This window comes from Parus major, chromosome 10 (genome assembly GCF_001522545.3).
Source record: "Parus major isolate Abel chromosome 10, Parus_major1.1, whole genome shotgun sequence".
NCBI lineage: Eukaryota > Metazoa > Chordata > Aves > Passeriformes > Paridae > Parus > Parus major.
Window position 1 is genome coordinate 1,491,322 of NC_031779.1, and position 18,207 is coordinate 1,509,528.

General features: G+C 43.8%; 1 protein-coding gene across 1 annotated transcript in view; it reads right to left on the reverse strand.

Moving 5' to 3' along the window:
• The window catches only part of HCN4 (hyperpolarization activated cyclic nucleotide gated potassium channel 4), a 128,279-nt gene extending 110,214 nt beyond the window's left edge, over positions 1 to 18,065 (reverse strand). Inside the window, exon 1 of the mRNA XM_015638892.1 lies at positions 17,704 to 18,065. The gene's annotated coding sequence lies outside the window, so the exon portion shown is untranslated. The remainder of the gene's footprint in view (positions 1 to 17,703) is intronic.
• Between the last annotated feature and the right edge of the window lie 142 nt (positions 18,066 to 18,207).

An 18,207-nucleotide genomic window follows, 5' to 3' on the forward strand; every position in this document is an offset into this window, starting at 1 on the left:
CAGCACCAGGCAGGCTGCAGGAGGAGACAGGGAATGGAGCACTCATCTTTTAATGACAGATCTCTCTTCAAGCTGAGAAGTTGGGATCCTCGGTCCTGCACCCAGTCCTGCCTTGAGCTCTGTTGTTTCCATGTTTGTTCCTGAGTTCTCTGACTTTCCTGGACCTGCAATGGTCACCAGCCCTGTCCTGCTTTCCCAGCTGAGGTGCTGTAGGGCTCTGCCCCGTTGGGGAGGATGCTGCCCCTGCCTGTGCCTGGGCTCCCTCAGCTGCTGACCTGCCTTTCCATGGGACAGCCCTGCTCTTCCTGCTCCTTCAGCAATTCCAGCTCTTCATGAGGGCAAGGGGGTGTGCGTGAGAGGGGTGGGATGCTTGGGGGTGGAATGGATGAAGCAGTTCTTCATGATCACCTTCTCATTTGTAGTTCTCTCCTTTTGCATACATTCATCATGGAATTCACTTCAGTAACAAAATTAAATGATGGTCTCAGGACTAACTAGGGTGGGGGATATGCTGAGGAGCGTTTCATGAACTTGGGACAGGGTTCAGAAAAAGCCACTGGAGAATGGCAATGGCAACCAGAGCCTCAAGAACCAAGCCAGCTCACACTGCTCCACCTGCAGAGAGCCAGAACCAATGTCTGTACCTGATAACTGCACTGAGAGCACTAAATGATGTCAGGTCGGCTCCCAGACTAAAACTGCCTTGCCTATTAAGAACTGAATGAGCCATGGAAAGCAAACTTTCTCCCTTTTTAGAGCGGCGCATGCAAGGATAGGACAAGGTTTTCTGCTTGAATCGTTTGATAAATATGCAGAAGTCTGGCATTCTTCAGGGCTGTTAAATATTTATTGTTATGAAAACCATACATTTTCAGTGGGAGTGTAATTTGAAAAGAAGGCAAAAGCTTCTGGGCAGGTGAGTAATCTGAAGGATGCATGCCTCAGTTTCCCAGATTAAACTTTTCACAAGATAAGCACAAACTCCTTCCAGTGGGATGTGCCCCTGTCTAAAGATATAAAAGCATGAGTGGATGCACTGGAGTATGCTTCTATTCCATAGATGGATTTGCCTTCATGTCCTATTCAATTTAAAGTAATGAAATTATAAAATCTCAGTACAACAGAATGAAGAAAATGCTGCTCATGCTGCAGAGCTCACAGCAAATTGTACTCATGTCTCACTCAAGCATGTGAATTGCAATGATGCTCATTTCCCAGCAGTCTGCCTCCTAAGGAACTTAATAGACTTTTTCTTGCCCTTCTTCAAGAAGAGGATTTTAATATCCCAAACTTGCAAATAGGGTTATATGCAATTCCATGACTCCCCCAAGGTTACACCATCTCGGTTTCCAATCCAAGCACTAGACAGTTACTAAGCAAAGTAAATTTCAAGTGTAGCTCCCACACTGGGGAAGATGTCCAGGAACAAACCTGCCTTAAAGCCAGAGCGTATCTGTGAGGATGATTTGTCACACACTTAGGGGCCCTTTGCCTGTCTTGCTCCTAAGTTTATCCAAAGGAAACGAAGGTCAGGATTCGTGCACTGAATTCCAGGAACTTCCAGCTTCTAGAACTATTAGATGGACAACAAACCCCAGCTGTTCAAACACCCACCGAAAACACAGAGCCCCCTAGAGCAGGATTGCCTGGAGCTCTGGTGCAGAGATTACAATGGTGGGATTGTGGCCCTTGGGGCTATTACTTAGAAATAAACAGCTTTTCCTGGCAGTTCAGAACAGCACAAACTCTGAGCATCTCTGCTCCTCAGCAGTCGCCATGCCTCCCTGCTGCCAGTGGCAGCACTTTACAGCAGAGGGACCCCGCGGCCCCGCAGCTGTGCTGGCTCCTTGTGTCACATCCTGCGGGAATGTGGCGGGGTTGGAACTGGGGCAGGGACTGACATGGAATGAGCCTTTCGAGCTCACTCACCCAACGCCCATTAAACAGCAGCAAGACACGCACATCTGTCCAAAGGCTTTCTGCCTGCATTGTTGCAGGTTTTTGAGAGGTAGATGGATGGATGAGAGCACTGAATAAGTGGGACAGTGGGAATGCTTCAAAAATAGCATCCCTCCCACTAATAGATCCTCTGCTCTGTACCTGAAGGGGAAACGGCCTGTTTGCTGAGCCTTTCTTGTTGTTGTTGTTGTTGCTACTACACAGAGCTCTGAAAATAGATCAGTAAACAGCTCTGGGGGAAAAGGTATAATTGATGATGTCTTGGACAGAGGCACCCTGTTGATAATCAGACTGGGATAAAAAGGCATTTTCTACACCATATATTTTCACTTTCTTCCCCCACCGAAGTGACGCTTTTGAGGTTGAGTTTGTCTGAGGTATATATTAGCCAGATGTGAGACAGTACCACCCTGCCCTGACAGTATTTTCTGTACCCCCCGGCCAACGTCTGATACACATTTCCTTTTGTGATCCTTTACTAGCAAATACTGATTTCTCTAACTTGGTCTTTTTGCTCAAGCTGAACTTAGTAATGGTGGTCCAATGTTTTATCTTGTCAAGACCAAAATGGGGATATGGAAGCAGAACTCTCAAGGAGTTGAAAGTGTGATGTTCATTAAACAGCAAACACATGAAAGACACAAAACCTTTTAAATAATGTCTGTCTAACAATTCATTCCCTGTTTTTTAACATCTACAAATGTTATCTTTCACTACCACCCCACAAAATAATAACATGAATCTGTGATGTTTGCCTTGTACTCTCAATTTGGAAGATGCTGCACTCAAGAAGGATCAAATACTTGTCCTTTTCAAAAGAAAGAAAAAATGGGGATGTAAGTACGTTGTTGGAGGAACTGCATTTAAACTGCCACAGCTAACAAACTCAGCCAGAGAGGCAAACCTCAAATACATCAAATTTCTCCAAGTGCGCTGTTGCTTACATGGGAGAAATGGTCCAGGCGTCCTCTCCAGATGGCACAGGCAACTGCAATTCCAATCCACAGCATGTGGATCGATGAATTCTTCAAAATCTGATTTAATGTAAGCTACTGTGGAGTATCTGCACTGATGACACTGCGATGGATTCCTGGCTGTTTGCTCAACGAGCATGAGAGCAGAGCTAAGCCCATGAACCCAAAGCTGAGCACGCTTTGGAAAAGAAGCTTCACACAAATGGCTCTCACCATTGCTGAGAGCAGGAAAAGAACCCAATCCAACTCCAGATTCCACAATGACATTAATATAGCAAAAGCACTGATTAATTAAGCTGTAAAGCTTCCACCCCAGACCTCAGAGGCGGAAGGAATGATATAACCAATTAATATACAAAAGCAGAAATAAATAGAGCAGGCAGCTGCCTGGAATCCCATTAAATTCTAAAATAAGCATAAAGTTGAAAATAACATTTAATTTTATGAACTTTTTACTTGGAAAAATATTACTTGATCGGTAAGATCTATCCAAGTAAAAGGATGATTCTAGGATTTCACACTAACAACACAAATAATAACAAAGTTGATTTATGCATTCACGGGGTTTAATTAGTGGCTACTGAATAATTAGTGACCTGTAGGTTATATCCAGCACTTACATATATGAAATATCCAGAAGTATTTGAAATTCACCCCCCCCAGCCTAATTCTTGAGTACTGGAGGACAGAAAACTTTCTGAACTAGTTCCTTTTCAGTGGCTCTATACACTGAGTTTTTTCATGTGTATTAACAGTTAATAATTCTTAATCTTAGTATCATTCTTCTACTAACTTCCACTAGCATCCAGTATCTTAATGGATATTCTCCTAAGGTGCTTGATGCTTCTAGAAAGCTGCAGCATGGACTCAGGGTGCTGATCAATAAATTCCCAGACCTATCATATACCTGAAAATTCTTATGGAAAGAAAATGTACAGGATCTCTCAATCCTTCACAGAATCCTCTTTATATTCTAGTTAGAAGGTGTCCAATCTATGCATGAGATGGCAGAAATAATCAATTTGTTTTTCTTACGCGAGGCTTGTGCTCTATCAAGCACCTTTTGAATTATGACCATGATAAGCTGCTTCCAAGGGAATGATATGGAGATTCCAAGGGAATAAAGCAGGCAGTCAAAAGGGTCCTGCAGTGACACAATCCTGCTGCAGGACCCTGTGCTGGTGTCCCTGGTTCTCTTGTGGCACCATGACAGTGTCCCACGGCATGCCCGGCTGTCCCTGCCCTCCCCAAAGACACACTGCTCCCTCCACCACAATGGCCCTGCCAGAATAGGAATAAAAGAGAAGCCTTTGTGAGTCATGGACAGAGCTTTCCAGTTGCTCCAGAAGCATTTCAGAACTTCAGAGAGAGGTAACAATTACTCTCCCTGGTTTTTAATAGCTGCAAATCTTTCCACTGCCTGCAGTGTGCTGAATGCAGCAACAGCAAGGTGAGTGCTGCCGAGGAGAGCTGTGTCAGTGCAGCATTCATGCACACTTAAATCTTAGGGAATTCAGTGGGAATGCTGCATCCATTACCATGCACCAAAATACCTTTCAGTCTGCTTGGAGCACCATGAGTAATACCTGTCACTGGCTCTTACGTCCTGTCAGCGGGGGAAAGCATATGCAGGTCAGCTGGAGGCAGCTCCACCTCTCAGATTTGGTGTCAAGTGTCAGGATGTTGTGCACTGAGGAGCCAGACGTGTCAAGGTCCTTGGCTCCTTTCCAGAGGGTAACTGTGATGAATGCATTGCTCATGAGTGATTTGTTTGACCAGACCTGGGTGCCTGCAGTCAGATCTAAGTCATTGACTCATCTCTCTCCACAGTCAATGCAGGAACAGCTCCCCTGCTGCTGAAAACACAGGGGCTGAGGAGACTCAGGGAGGCTGCAGAGTCAATATTTTCCTTCAGTAAATAAGTCTTCAGATTGTTTTTACTATGAAATGCACAAGTTTTCAGATTCTTCTCTGCAGCTTTTAATTGCAAACACCCTGAGCTGGTTTTATGCACCCTTGGGGTGGGTGTTCAGAATACAACAGGGGTGTTGTGTTTGACATCTCTGTAATGGTTTTTTTCTGGGAATGGATGTGCCATTCAGGAGGAAATCCTATTCAATAACCTTCTTGTGTCAGCACAGTCAGAATTAATCACGTCCTCCATTACACAGGGGGGAAGTTTCCATATCCCACAGGAATATGCTGCAGCCTGTGTAGAAATCCTCTCCCTGAGTTACTGATTGTTTTGACAAGCAGGGTCAAAGTGTGTCCCACAATTACCCCGGGTTCTGAGCAGCTGCAGTGTTGTTGAGCTGAGGTGTGTATATATTTTTTTATATGAGCAGCTCTGTACTTCAGCAGCAATGAAGTGCCTCCCAGTCCTTGTTTTCTGGAACATACACACAGCAGATCCACAAAAAGCCCGAGACCAAACACACCAGCATTCTGCTGATTTCCTCACCTTGCTACTGCTGCAGAGAATTACAGAAGAACACTCCTCCAGTCAGCTCCAATTGCTGGATAACACATTGGTCTGACAGCCTTTCCAACAGAAACTAAGTGGAAATCATTTTAAACTCCATGACTGCATGTTTTCAGAGGCAGGGCATGGACTCCTGAGATTCTGACAGTGTTTTAAAGCAAGGAAAGGCTGCTGGAAATTGATTGAGTGAAATCAAAGTACCCCCTTGCCCACAGTTTAATAAAAACCAGCACCTGAACTGCAAACATTTGTACAAGTAATACATACACAGGGGTCTGTAGGTGCTTCTGCTTTCCTGGGAATGCACAGGGATTCTGTCTGGCAAAGTTTCACCAGTGGCTTCTTGTAGTACTAGAATATGGGGCAGCAATTACACTTCTCTATTCTCAAAACACAGCAAGAACAAACAGGAAATCAGATTTCCACGCAAATCGGCAAGTTGATCTGGGAAAAAGGAACCAAAATTCCCAGTACTTAATGGTAAGAAAGCAAACAGAAATGTCCACCTGCACCCACAGAGAACACACAGAAAAAGTAATTCAAATTAACTTCCTGAGGATCCACAGATAGGAAAGCTTTGCCAATTCCTTGTGGGAATGAAATGAAGATTGGCAAAGTGATAAATAAGGATTTATCTGTCAACACAAGAGGGTGTGATTTAATACAGCAATATTCAAAGTCAAACATATAGAAAGAAAATACAGAAATGTCTGAAGATTAGGGGATTGTACCCTAACAGTGGCCTTGAAAAGAACAGCCTGTGTGAGGTCGTGGGGCTTCGGTGACCATGGACTATAAGTAGCAGGGGAGTGAGGAAGAAGTGTGAAGATCTGAGAAAAATATGTCTTAATTAAGAAAGAAAAATCAAACTCTGTAAAATGTTAACCAAAACCTCATCCCTTCCTTGTACAGCTCAGGCCTCAGCAGTGTACTCCAGGCCACTTGGGTGTGCCAGGCTGAACTCTGCCACGCAGCTCAGAGCTGTTCAAATCCTCCTCCCCTCTTTGAGCTCAAGGACTGACTTGTTGAGGCCGCTCAGCTCTGGCTGCTGAAAGCCAGGCCTGTGCTAGTTAAACCTGTGTGCTTGCTTTCCCGCTTGGAAAAAGCAAACTGCCTCTTGCCAAGCCCCTGTTGCCAGTGCTGCTAACAATCAGTGGCTTGCATGGCTCCAGACATATTCCTGCCTCGTGTGCCATGCTTTTGGCTAACAATATGTCAATTCAAGTTACGACTGCTCCAAGGAAAGAGCCTAAAAATAGAGGCCTTCCAGGTGGCTCAGCAGACGGATCATTTGCTATACATGGCAGAACAAGTTAGCCTTTTCAGACTGTGCTTTTAGAGTAAAAATACCCCAGTACATTACGGCAGCAGTCAGTGCTTGTCAGTCTCAGACAAGAGGACCTCACTCAGGCACCTGGCTGCAAGCAAACACTAGTGCCCCTCTCCTTCCTGCCATCTCCTCCAGGAATTCTCTAGCATGGGCTTGGGCTTGGACATAGGAAATAGCAGCGTCCACCACACACACAGATATTCCTCACAATATGGACAATGATTCCACCACCTTTCTCCAGCAGCCAGCATGAAAAATCATTCCTACCCAACCCTAATTCAAAGCAGCTTTGAGACACTGCAGTTTTTTCCTTGAATTCCTGTTAGACTCACATCTTTCTGCTTCAAGCCCAGCAGCTGCCATGAAACCCTGCAGGAAGAGTTGTCCCAGGCCACAGCAATGCCTGACAGAGAAACTGCTTCCCCTGTCCTACTCTGGCCATCAGTCAGGGCTTCCCCCTGGTTCATGATTTCATTCAAGAACTTCAACATCATCTTCAAATCAGGATGCACGTTCCCAACACAGCTCTGAATCCTCAGGAACCTGCATCCTGAACTGTACTCTTCCTTAGTGCAGTCCTTTTTTCCTGGAGCTCTGAACTCTGGTGTATGAATAAAAGCACTGACCAACAACAGCATCTTAGTACAGAGAGAAGATTCCAACTGAACTCTGAGAGCATCCACAAAGTATCTCAATACAATTGTAAAAATAAATTGTGCCCTGTCACTGTGCAAAAGGAAGAAGAAAAATTAATATTGAACAGCCACGGATCCAGCCAGACATAGCTCCTGTCTGTCTCCCAGCCAAATTTATAATTACTTTTGCTATTTTATCAAGTTTCAAGCAACGCACTTCAATGGAAGAAGGTAACCAGAACAATTCTGAAGTTAACATGAGTGTAATGGAATTCGTAAACTCTCGTATAAGAAAAATCAGCTGGAACCTGATTACCCTGACTTATTCCCTTTAACCAGCAGAGATTGCCAGTGTCTTCTGGATCTTCACAGCTTCAGGGAGTGGTTTGAAGTGCTTAGACAGAGGAGCGTTTTGTCTTCTCTCTACTTAACTCCTTTTTGGACATTTCTTTCTGGAATGTTCTTCTCACCCTCACCATAATATATCCATATACTTCAATAACAGTGAGTATCATGGCCACTATGGCACAAGACTCAGATTAAATTTTAAAGCTATAACATTTGCTGAGGTCTTCAGTTCTTGGTGTCACGTCACTAACAGATATTCTCATATTCTCACCTTTGTAAAAAAAAAAAAAAAAAAGTTGTATTTCTAACCCTCAGACTCACAAACTGGAGTTTGGAAAATGTAATGCACACACTAAGAGTGTCCAAGCTTGTGCCATCCTAGAACTGAAAAGGGGATGAAGAGAACTAATGCTGATATGAAAACTGTCCATCAGTGCATGTAAAATTCAAGGTTGTCTTAGGGGAGCAAGGGAGCTGCCTCCTGGTGCCAGTTCCAGAGGAACTTTGGGAAGGCTGAGGCTTTACATCATCTCATTGCCACTTCACAACTCCTAGTTATCCTGCAGTGCTCACAGAATGAAAGAACATATGACTCTGCTCAGGGATTACCAGTTGCAGAGGTCATGGCAAGAGGATGAACCTTTAACACTCACCTGCCAACTCTCAATTGTTATTTTTTTCAGAGACCTTGGTCAGGAGAAAAATATTATTAATTTCCATATTTATGAGCATATGATACTTGGATGCTGTGACATGCAAACATTGCTTTTTATATGTTTCAATGGGAGAGAGTTCACAACATCTGTTGCAGGCTTTTTCCCCAAGCATTGTCCCTGACCCTCTGATTCTGAAGGCCATTTTCACAAATTTACAACCATTTTAAGACAAAATTCAGGATTCAAAACATGTGACAGAGTGACCCTAATGGTTGTCCCCTGGCATATTTCAGGTAGCTGAGGATTTACCCAGTTTTATCTGCTTTCATTCTGCCAACAGGGAGAGATTTGGAAATCCTTCTTCACGGAAATAATAACTAAGTTCAGAACTAAGTATTTGAAAATTGAGTGGCACTTCATGGTATACATTAAATACTGATGAGTGGTGCTTGAGCTTAAGCGATTTGGCAAATCTAGAAAAGGTCACTGAGCAATTAAGTAACCCCCAGAAGTTGTTTCAGGACATGTGTTCTTGCCTCTGGAAGGCTCATTATGAAAGCAGGTAGGAGACGGAGGATAAAGGTGTGCACGCTGCTGGAATGGATAATGTGTGCTGAGCCCAAAATTCACTTCCCCAGCTGCTGGATATGATATGCTGAGAGTTTCTTTTAGTTTGAGCTGTCTGGATATTTTTAAAGAATGAATAAAGGGATTTTATTCATCCCTTTAAAAAGGATGAATTAAACAGCTTCCCCCCCATCAAAAAAACCCCCGTAGTATTAATAAAGATGGTGCCTGGGCTTTGTGCCCGATTTGATTTCCTGTATTTTATACATGGCTAATACAACATATATTTCTGTATGCTTTCTATCACTCAAAAAAGCAACTAGAAAAATGTGATTCTGAGTACAAAAACGTTCATGAAGTAGTTGAACAGACAGAGGTGCAGACTAAAGATTTGTTTCGAGTCCAGCCTCCAACATCAGCCAGTGGATACATTCCTGATGCCCTTCACAGGGTCTCAAGTCCTGTTTCCTCTGAGAAAGACTGAGACCGCCACAGCCATGTGCTGTGCCAGGCTGCATTCTTCCAGCCCTGTTTTTATCTCCCCATTTCTTATTTATATTCACCCCAGAGATGCACTAAGACTTTCTTGTCGGCCAAGCTTGCTCTCCATAGCAGCAGGAAGTGCCTGAGAAACCTCTCTCAGAATCCACCACCTCCCTGGATACCTTGAGGGAGGCAGTGGCTACTGCTGGGAGTCTTTTGCAGGAAAATCCCATGAAAACACTTCCCTGATATCCTCTCAAACCCTCAGTGACCTTTGGCTCCAGGGCTCTCTGGTTCCAAGGGTTATCATCTCCACCTCTAATGGCCAATCACAGCTTTCTTGCCTTGCATTTCTCCAGTAACTTTCCAAATCCACATAAATGTTTGGCATCCACAACACACAGTGGCTAAGATACCTATACATGAATTGTTTGTTTCTGTACAGTCAGAATGAATGTACATTTAAGAAAAATGCTCTGTATTTTTCTTAAAACTAATAAAACTTTTTAAAATATGGAATATATTTTTCTTTGTTTTGCAAGAAATTCTCAGATTAATGCATCCTACTTTATTTTTTAAAACTTTAAGAAACCTTGCACAACTTACATGTACTGGAGAATGGGCACAGATTGCTTTGAATGGGATGAAAAGCCCAGACAGATTTAAAAGCTCATTGTTTCTCAATAAGAACAGTGCTTAACTTCACTTGCAAACATGAGTCTGCTGGGCACTGTCCAATAATACCTTTAAAACTTTCCAACTGCGTCTGTTACTATCTCAAGTCCTGGGCCACTGTGGTATAATGGCTTTTGTTCCACTAGTGAGACGTCTACAAAAGGCAGCACTCATCCTGATAAAGGCAGGGTCACCTCACTCAGCACCTTCCTTATGGCACTGAAGTGTCCTTGAGACACTCTGCACTTTCATGGCAGAAGCACAAATCCTCCAGACAACTTCCAGGTTGGTTCCCAGACACACAGGCAATGCCAGCATTCCAGAAAACTGTTTTCTGGTTTGAAGGGAATTTAATGCAGGAGCCTGGGTGATACCTTACTTCAACAGGGAGCATGAAATCCTTGGTGAAGGATATGCAGGAATCACACCAAAGCCGTCTCTTGGGGGAAGAAATGCCAGCATAGTGGAAAGTTTAGGTGATCTGCAGATTCTCTGCAGCAGTGGCTGTCAATCCCAGAGACACACTACACAGCACAGGAGACAGACTGAGGCACTGGGAATGGTAGCACAATAAATATAAAACCCTTCCATTTCAGTCCTTTACCCTCAAGTTAAAATATTCTCCATCAGCCTCTTCAAGCACTAACAATTATTTGACATTAGCACTGCTGGGATTAAGACATTTTTACATCTACCTTTATAATTAATGTAGTAAAGCCATGAAAATGCTTTTTTGGAAAGCAGCTGTGTTTTGAAAACACTGTTTTGCAAGCATATGAGGAAAAAAGCAGCTTGAGAATGATCTCCAACCTTCCACTGTGACCCCAAGCCTCATTTCTGTTCAGGTAGCAGAAATGCCTCTCAGAATGTACATTTTTCTTGATTAATGTGAGAGCTTATGTCAAATGGCATCTGAGTTTTCCACTGACATCAAGCTGTTGTTAAACATTAGCAAATACTCTATCTCTGGAAAGCTGAGATAGGAAAACAAAATCTCTTCCATCACAAATGACATTCCAGCTATCACACTTGATATTTTGCTGAGAATAACAACTAAGATTGGATTTATTTGCATCCCTATATATCCAGGTTTTGTGTAACAACAAGAAGTAAGACTGAGTGAGGCTCTCACTCTTCTTTCTATCAAACAATATCAGAAGAAATCAGCTGAAACTGGCAAAATTAGGCTGTGAACTTGCTGGATGATCGGAATCATGCCCAGGTTCTGCACAGAATGACAACAGACATCTCTCAGTTTCCATGCAGAAAATAAATTAGACCGAACTGAGCAGCTGCCTTCCATATCAAAATTAACAAAAACATGGAATAAGAGAAGATACTCCACATTTATGAAATGGTGGTATTATCCTGACTCTATAATACAACAGGAAAACAAAGGCAGCTCTAGTGCAAGAGGTACAAAAGGAGGTTGAGAAATGAAAATGGGTTATAAAACTCTATCCTGAAGACATGTCCGAAGTTTAACCATGCTTGCCTATTTGGCAAATGTCCCCTGTGAAGTCAGGGACAATGGAGGAGAGCAGGAGGGTGGGACGTTCATATTTACACTTGTCACAATTTCACAGATTAATTTCTTATGATGTGCAGGAAGAGAGCACCCCGAACCAGAGAGATGCCCTGTGTCTGGTGCTGACTGAGAGAGGATAATCACAGAATCACATCCCCTTACCTTGGGTGCCGGTGAGTCAGTCAAACACTGCTGGGCTGTTTAGTGCAGTCACCAGTGAGACTCCATTGGTGTGGGCTGAAGGGAACCAAACTCACCGTGCTGACAGGAAAAAATGATCAATCTCGTTTTAATTAACAAGAACAGACCAGTGGACATTACAGCACAGCATCATTTCTACACTGCACCATATGCAATCCAAGAGCAAGGCAGGAGCCTTTGAGTGATGGAGAAAAATCAGGCCTTTATTTGTGTTTTAGGCTATGAAAGCAAACAAGGAAAATCCATGCTTTGGATCAATACTGCTCTCCTCCACATCCCCACTGTGTCATCTGTGGTGAGACAGGAACGTCTCCAGTATCTAATATTACAGGATTTGGGGAAGCTACACAGAGGTGAGATCCCATTCCCTGGCTGACAACAGAACTTCCACACAAGTCGCTGGTCCTGCTGCAAGGGATTAAGCCCCCATTTGTGTGTGGTAAATACGAGTAACTACATTAACCTTAAACTGAAGGAGAACATTTTGTTATATAAGCACATCCCTGCTCCTGTAATGCTATTCATATTAATACAAAACACAGGGGAGATTAAGCAAGTAAATTAAATTTATTAGCATTCTGCTGCTTGCTTCCTAACTAGTGTGGGATTCAGAGGACTAAAGGCTCCTTCTCATGTGGCACAGATTCCAGGTTAGGTGTCAGAGGGACAGCTCAACGTGGCAAGGTGGGTTTCAGTGTCAGACTTTTTAGTGGAAGGCACAGCATCTGCTCAGGTGCATGTCAAAATCTCTTGTCACTAACATTACACCTTTTCTTCTCTATTTTAAAAGGCTGTATATTAGGAACAGGAGCTGAAACATAATACTCTTTTTCATTTTATTCTATTCAGGCACAAAGAGGCATAGATGTATTACACTAGCTAGACATATTTGGAGTCCTCTCTTCACCTGCTCCACTAAATCCTTGGTTGAACACATGATAATCCAGTAGTCTAGAAAGAGAATTCAGAATTAGGGTGGTGAGGAGGGAATATCCTTCTTTGAAAATGCACAGAAGTTCAAGACATTTTCTTCCTCTTTATGCACACATAACTCTCCCTGACATCAGCTCTGGGACCGAGGCTTTAAGAAAGAATCAAAGATGTATTTCATTCTACAAGCTCACTGCAAGAACTGCTAAAATCAGTAAAATGCAACCTGAAGGGAAAAAAAATTTGATTTTTCTTTACAAAAGAAACAAACTTTGACAGAGTTGTCCAAGCCAGAATTCCCATTATTGCTGTGTTTATATAGCAGTATGTAAAGGTTTACTTTAGGAAATGTGGTGAGTTAATCAGTGCAAGAGTTAAAAGCAGAGATAATTCCAGCTCCTCTTCATATCCAAGACTGTCAGGAATTCAGTTTACAACAATCCCTCTAAGTTCAGACTCTTCTCATGCTAGGGTCACTCTTTACCCAGTGGTTAAATGAAAAACAGGGTTGATTGGGAGGGGAAGTCTTGGCAACGGCTTGGACTACTTCTCCTACAATCCTCATCAAATAAGGGGCACACAACAAATTGCTTATCTCAGATCTGCAATTCTCCCCTCCACCCAGCTGTAAATTTGAATTAATTAATAAACGCCCTTATGTTTTCAAGGTCATGGAAAATGAAAAGCACTCAGCAAAATGGATGCACTGACAGTGAAGGGTGTTTGTGGGTGGGGTTTTTATGTAAATGGAAAATCTCTGTGGCAGCAGCTCCTTCATCTGTGCCCCAAGTGCTAAAGTTAGACAACTTAAAAAGAAAATAAAGGAAATGCAAATAAATTATGTTTTGAACAAATGTGACCTTCCCTGGAAATAAGTGCAAGGCTTTATGCAGCAGAGTCTCAAATCACACAAGGAGGTCAAAGACCCCATGAAGTCGGGGTTTCACACTGGCTTTGGTGTGTCCCTGCCGACTGAGGGACAGAGGCCAGCTCTGCTTTCTGTCCCCAGCACCTGCTCCCCAGAGGCTCTCAGGGCTCGTCACTGAGTGCCACACAGCCTGCAGGAGATAAGGCTTTTGTGGCACCTCTGTCCACTGAGCTGCTCCAGCTTCTGGCTCTGTTTGAAACACTCCAGCACATCCCACAGCTGCGATAACCACGATACACAGACACACACAGCTCCTCTGTCTGCCCATAACAGCCACTGCTTTAGGAGCTTCCACAGCTGCCTCTAAAGCTTAAGCACCTTCACAAATGATGTCATTTTGGGAGTAAGATCATAGAAGCACAGAATGGTCTGGGTTGGAAAGGATCTTAAAGATCATCTAGTGAAGGTGTCATTGAGGAATGTGATATTTGACAAGTTAGGAATGCCACCCCTTAGATAAACAGAAACAAGGTTTGAACTTATGGGATCAATCTCTGGAGACACACTACAACTGAGTGACTTCTGAAAACAGAAAGGATAATTGAAAATACTCAGCTGGGAGGTCATGGTGCTTGAAGGGTGGACTCTCAAGCCAGTCTTAATCTTGATACGGCCACTGGAGAGTCTGTGAAGTGTAAGTGCAGATTAGTTGGGGTCCTCAGCACATTAAGGACTGGAGCTGCTGGAGCCAGTCCAGAGGAGCCACAGAGCTGCTCCCAGGGTGAAGCCCCTCTGCTCCGGAGCCAGGCTGGGAGAGGTGGGGGTGCTCACCTGGAGGAGGCTCCAGGGAGAGCTCAGAGCCCCTGCCAGTGCCTGAAGGAGGCTTATAAAAAAGAGAGGGACTTTTTGTATGGGCAGGTAATGCCAGGACAAGGGGCAATGGTTTTAAACTGCCAGAGGGCAGGGTTAGATGGGATAGCAGGAGCGAATTTTTCCCTGAGAAGGTGGGCAGGCCCTGGCACAGGGTGCCCCTACCCCTGCATCCCTGGCAGTGCCCAAGGCCAGGTTGGACATTGGGGCTTGGAGCAGCCTGGGATAGTGGAAATTGTTCCTGCTCATGGCAGGGGTGGATGGGCTTTAAGGACCCTTCCAACCCAAAGCATTCCCGGATTCTGTGGGACTCTGGTGCCAAACACAATAAAGTCATCAGACTTTATTTCAACCTTACACTGATACTTGAAGTACGTGACATCAGAAACACATTGATTTGGGCTCAGATATTCACTTGAAAATGTAAAGCGTACTGCAAAGGGGTAGATTTTGTTAAGGAAAAAAGTGGAACAGTATGAAAGTGATGAGGAAAATTCAGTGTCTGCAGTTCCCACAGGTGGGTGGGTGTGTGAACACCTGACATTCCTTAGGACAGCAGAGGCCACGGTACCAGAGCTGAGAACAACACTGGGGCCTTGCTTCAAATTTCTGAGTAAAAAACCTCAGAGTTCATCTGCCCCCAGGCTGACTCATGCTGACAGAACTGGATGAGGTGCTCTGGGGAGAGCAGGGCTGTGCAGCAACACAAGATGCTGAGATTTCATCAGCACCCAGAGGTCTGGGCAGGGAGGCTGCTGACCACAGACCACATTCCAAAGAAAGGAGGCACAACTGTGTGAAACATTAATTAATGGAACAAACCTGGGGAAACACCCCAACTACTAACAAAGCAACTAAAGCACCGGACAGCAATATTTATTACAGAAATCAAAGCAATAAATCAAATATTCTGAACAGAACATTTTCACTAGCCTTTGATTTCCTCACTGTGAGGAATCCCATTCATGCCTTGCACACAACTGGGTAGAAGCACATGGGAAGTGGTCAGTACCATAGGGAAACCTCCAGAATTGCTAAAAAGCACCTTTTGTTGCTTATTTTGATCCATTTCATGCATCTGTCACCCTTGATGTTGTTAATACATTATCTGTCCAGTTTGTGTGAGTTCCTCCAGTCCATGCCCAGCGCTTGTGGCAAACCTATGCTTGCATTTGACAATAAAGTCACAGTGATGTGATTTTATTGTTGCCATTACCACCACCACTAGTATTAAAAATCAAAAACGTAGATTACTCAGCAAAATACCCAGTAGCAGAACCAACTGTTGTACACCTAACAATTATCAGCACATTATCAAATCCATATGATGTAAGAAGGGATCTGTGTCCCTGCACGGACAGCTCTGCTTTTGGCAGTTTCTCTAATTATTAACAGGAGCAGATACTTCTGCAGTGAGAAAATTAACTTGTATCACTGCAGCCGGTGAAGTCTCAGGCAAACCTGAAGCACACAGCAGTGACAAACACTAGATGGGATTTGCTATCTCATTTCTGATGAAACACATTTTAACCTGTCAGTCTCCTGACAGCTTTTACTTGTCTCTTTCTTCTACATTTTATTCTGTAATTTTTGAAAACTGGCAGCTTCTGTAGCCTTTTACCAAAAAAAAAAAAATCTAATCAAAACACATTTTAACCATTTTCCTCTATGTCTACTCTTTGAATCCAGAGCTAATCATGCAATTCCCCAAGGAAATTAGAATCTGCAAAAGCTTGTGTATTGGTCTCAACACAAAGCTCATTTAACTTTATATATATGTAAAATCACACACTGATGTCCAAAAAGTAGAAGCAAACTAGCAGAGGCTAATAAAGCAAAAATCTATCAGGAGATTGAAGTATCTGATGCTCTTGGTTTCCATCTGCCTCTCTCAGACCCACACTATGAAATTTTTGCTTTAGTAAAGTATTAAGCTTTTGTTTTGTTCATGCAGAAGCCAGAAATCACTCTTGGAAAATAGACACTGGAAACTGTTTTCCACAGAAAATAAATGCCGCAGTTTCCAGCTGAAATAGGGGAAAATATTTTACCTATATGTGCTCATAACATTTTTCTCTGGCAAAAAAATGTTCAGCTTCTTTCTTCTATAGATTCCAACAAAGTTCCAAATCTACTGGCAAATTCTGAATGTTTGACAAGCACAATTTGAGAAAGCCTCGTGGGGAAGCAGTGATTAGAGAAGGCAACTGGCAGCTGGGAAGCCCACGCTGTATTCCCTGTTTCATTACTGATGTCTCTGGATGACCTTGTCAAGTCATTTAATGCCTTTCTGCCTGCCTTTCTCTATCTGCAAAATGCTTAGATAAACACCTCCCTTTTGGAAACACTCTAAAATTGTTTATTTTGGAAATGGTTCCTTGGATGCTCAACCAGCTCTCGAGTGCAACATTGGATGAAAAACACTAGGGCCACAGGACATAAATGTCAATCTAATATTTTCTAATTAAACCATCTAGATTAAACCATGCAGATTAAACCATCACAGCTTAATAGGTTAACCTCATCCCTGAAGGTTTTACTTCAGATGATATAGTAGTTATTTTATTTTTATGAGCCAACACAACATCATGAATAAAAAGCATACAGGTAAAGAAAAACAGAAAAGAAAATGGCGTATTTTTTCTGCTTAATTTGACTATTTAGCCAAGTTTCTTCTTGGTCAGATGTATTGTATTGTGGTGGGCAATGCACAGCACTGGGATTAAAGGAACTGGGATGGCACCCTCATGGTGATGGGTTTAACCATCAGGGGATGGTAAAACTCGTGGTGATGGGCATATGGGGCAGTCCTGAATGGTACCTGGATCCTCCTGCCCCCTCAATGACCAGCTCCTGCACATTTTTATTGTTAATGGGCCAAGGTATGTACTATAAATGGAATATCAAAGTGCAGTCATGTCACCATCACTCCTTGTCCAGCGATAAAGTGTAGCATTACATCATTGTACGAGCATCTAATAGCTAAAATGGGGAAGAGTGCAATTTTGATTTATTAATGCAGCTGTTTGCCCACACTGGTTAAAACCATCACATACATTGAGAAGTTTTTCGACAGACCCCGAGTCAGGTACCACAAAAATCCCTGTTGTAACTCTAGGAATTGAAGGCAACCAAGAAATGGAAAGGGAATTGAAGAGTGTAGGACACCGTTTTTACAGGGGCTTGCCGCGTTCTACCTGAGGACATACTGGCATCTTGGCCGGGTTCCACGGGCATGTCACAGGGACGGCGACAGACAGCGAGAGCTTCACATCCTCGTCCTCCTCCTCCTTGCTGCGCAGCTCCCACCGCGCTCCCTCACACGCCACAAAATGGCGGCCACGGTGTCCGCGCTCCTCTCTCCCCTCAGCACCGGCGGGCGGACCCGCCACATCGGCACGGCCGGGAGCCCCTTTGGGGAAGGGAGAGGCTACAGCCACGCTACCCTCGGAGCGGGCGAGGACGAAGAGAAAAAGTAAGGGGAAGAGAAAAAGTAAGGGGAAGAAAGAGAGAGAGCCAGAAGCTGTGCGCGGCACCGCTGAGGCGAAATAGACGACAGCACCTCATAAGGGCGGGTCGCCACAGAGGATGCGGCGCGAACCCCCCCCTCGCGCTGATTGGCGAACAATTCCCGCCACTCGCTCTCTCCGCTTTCCTATTGGCTCCTGCTTCCCGCCCAGCTCCCGCGCGCTGGCCGCAGC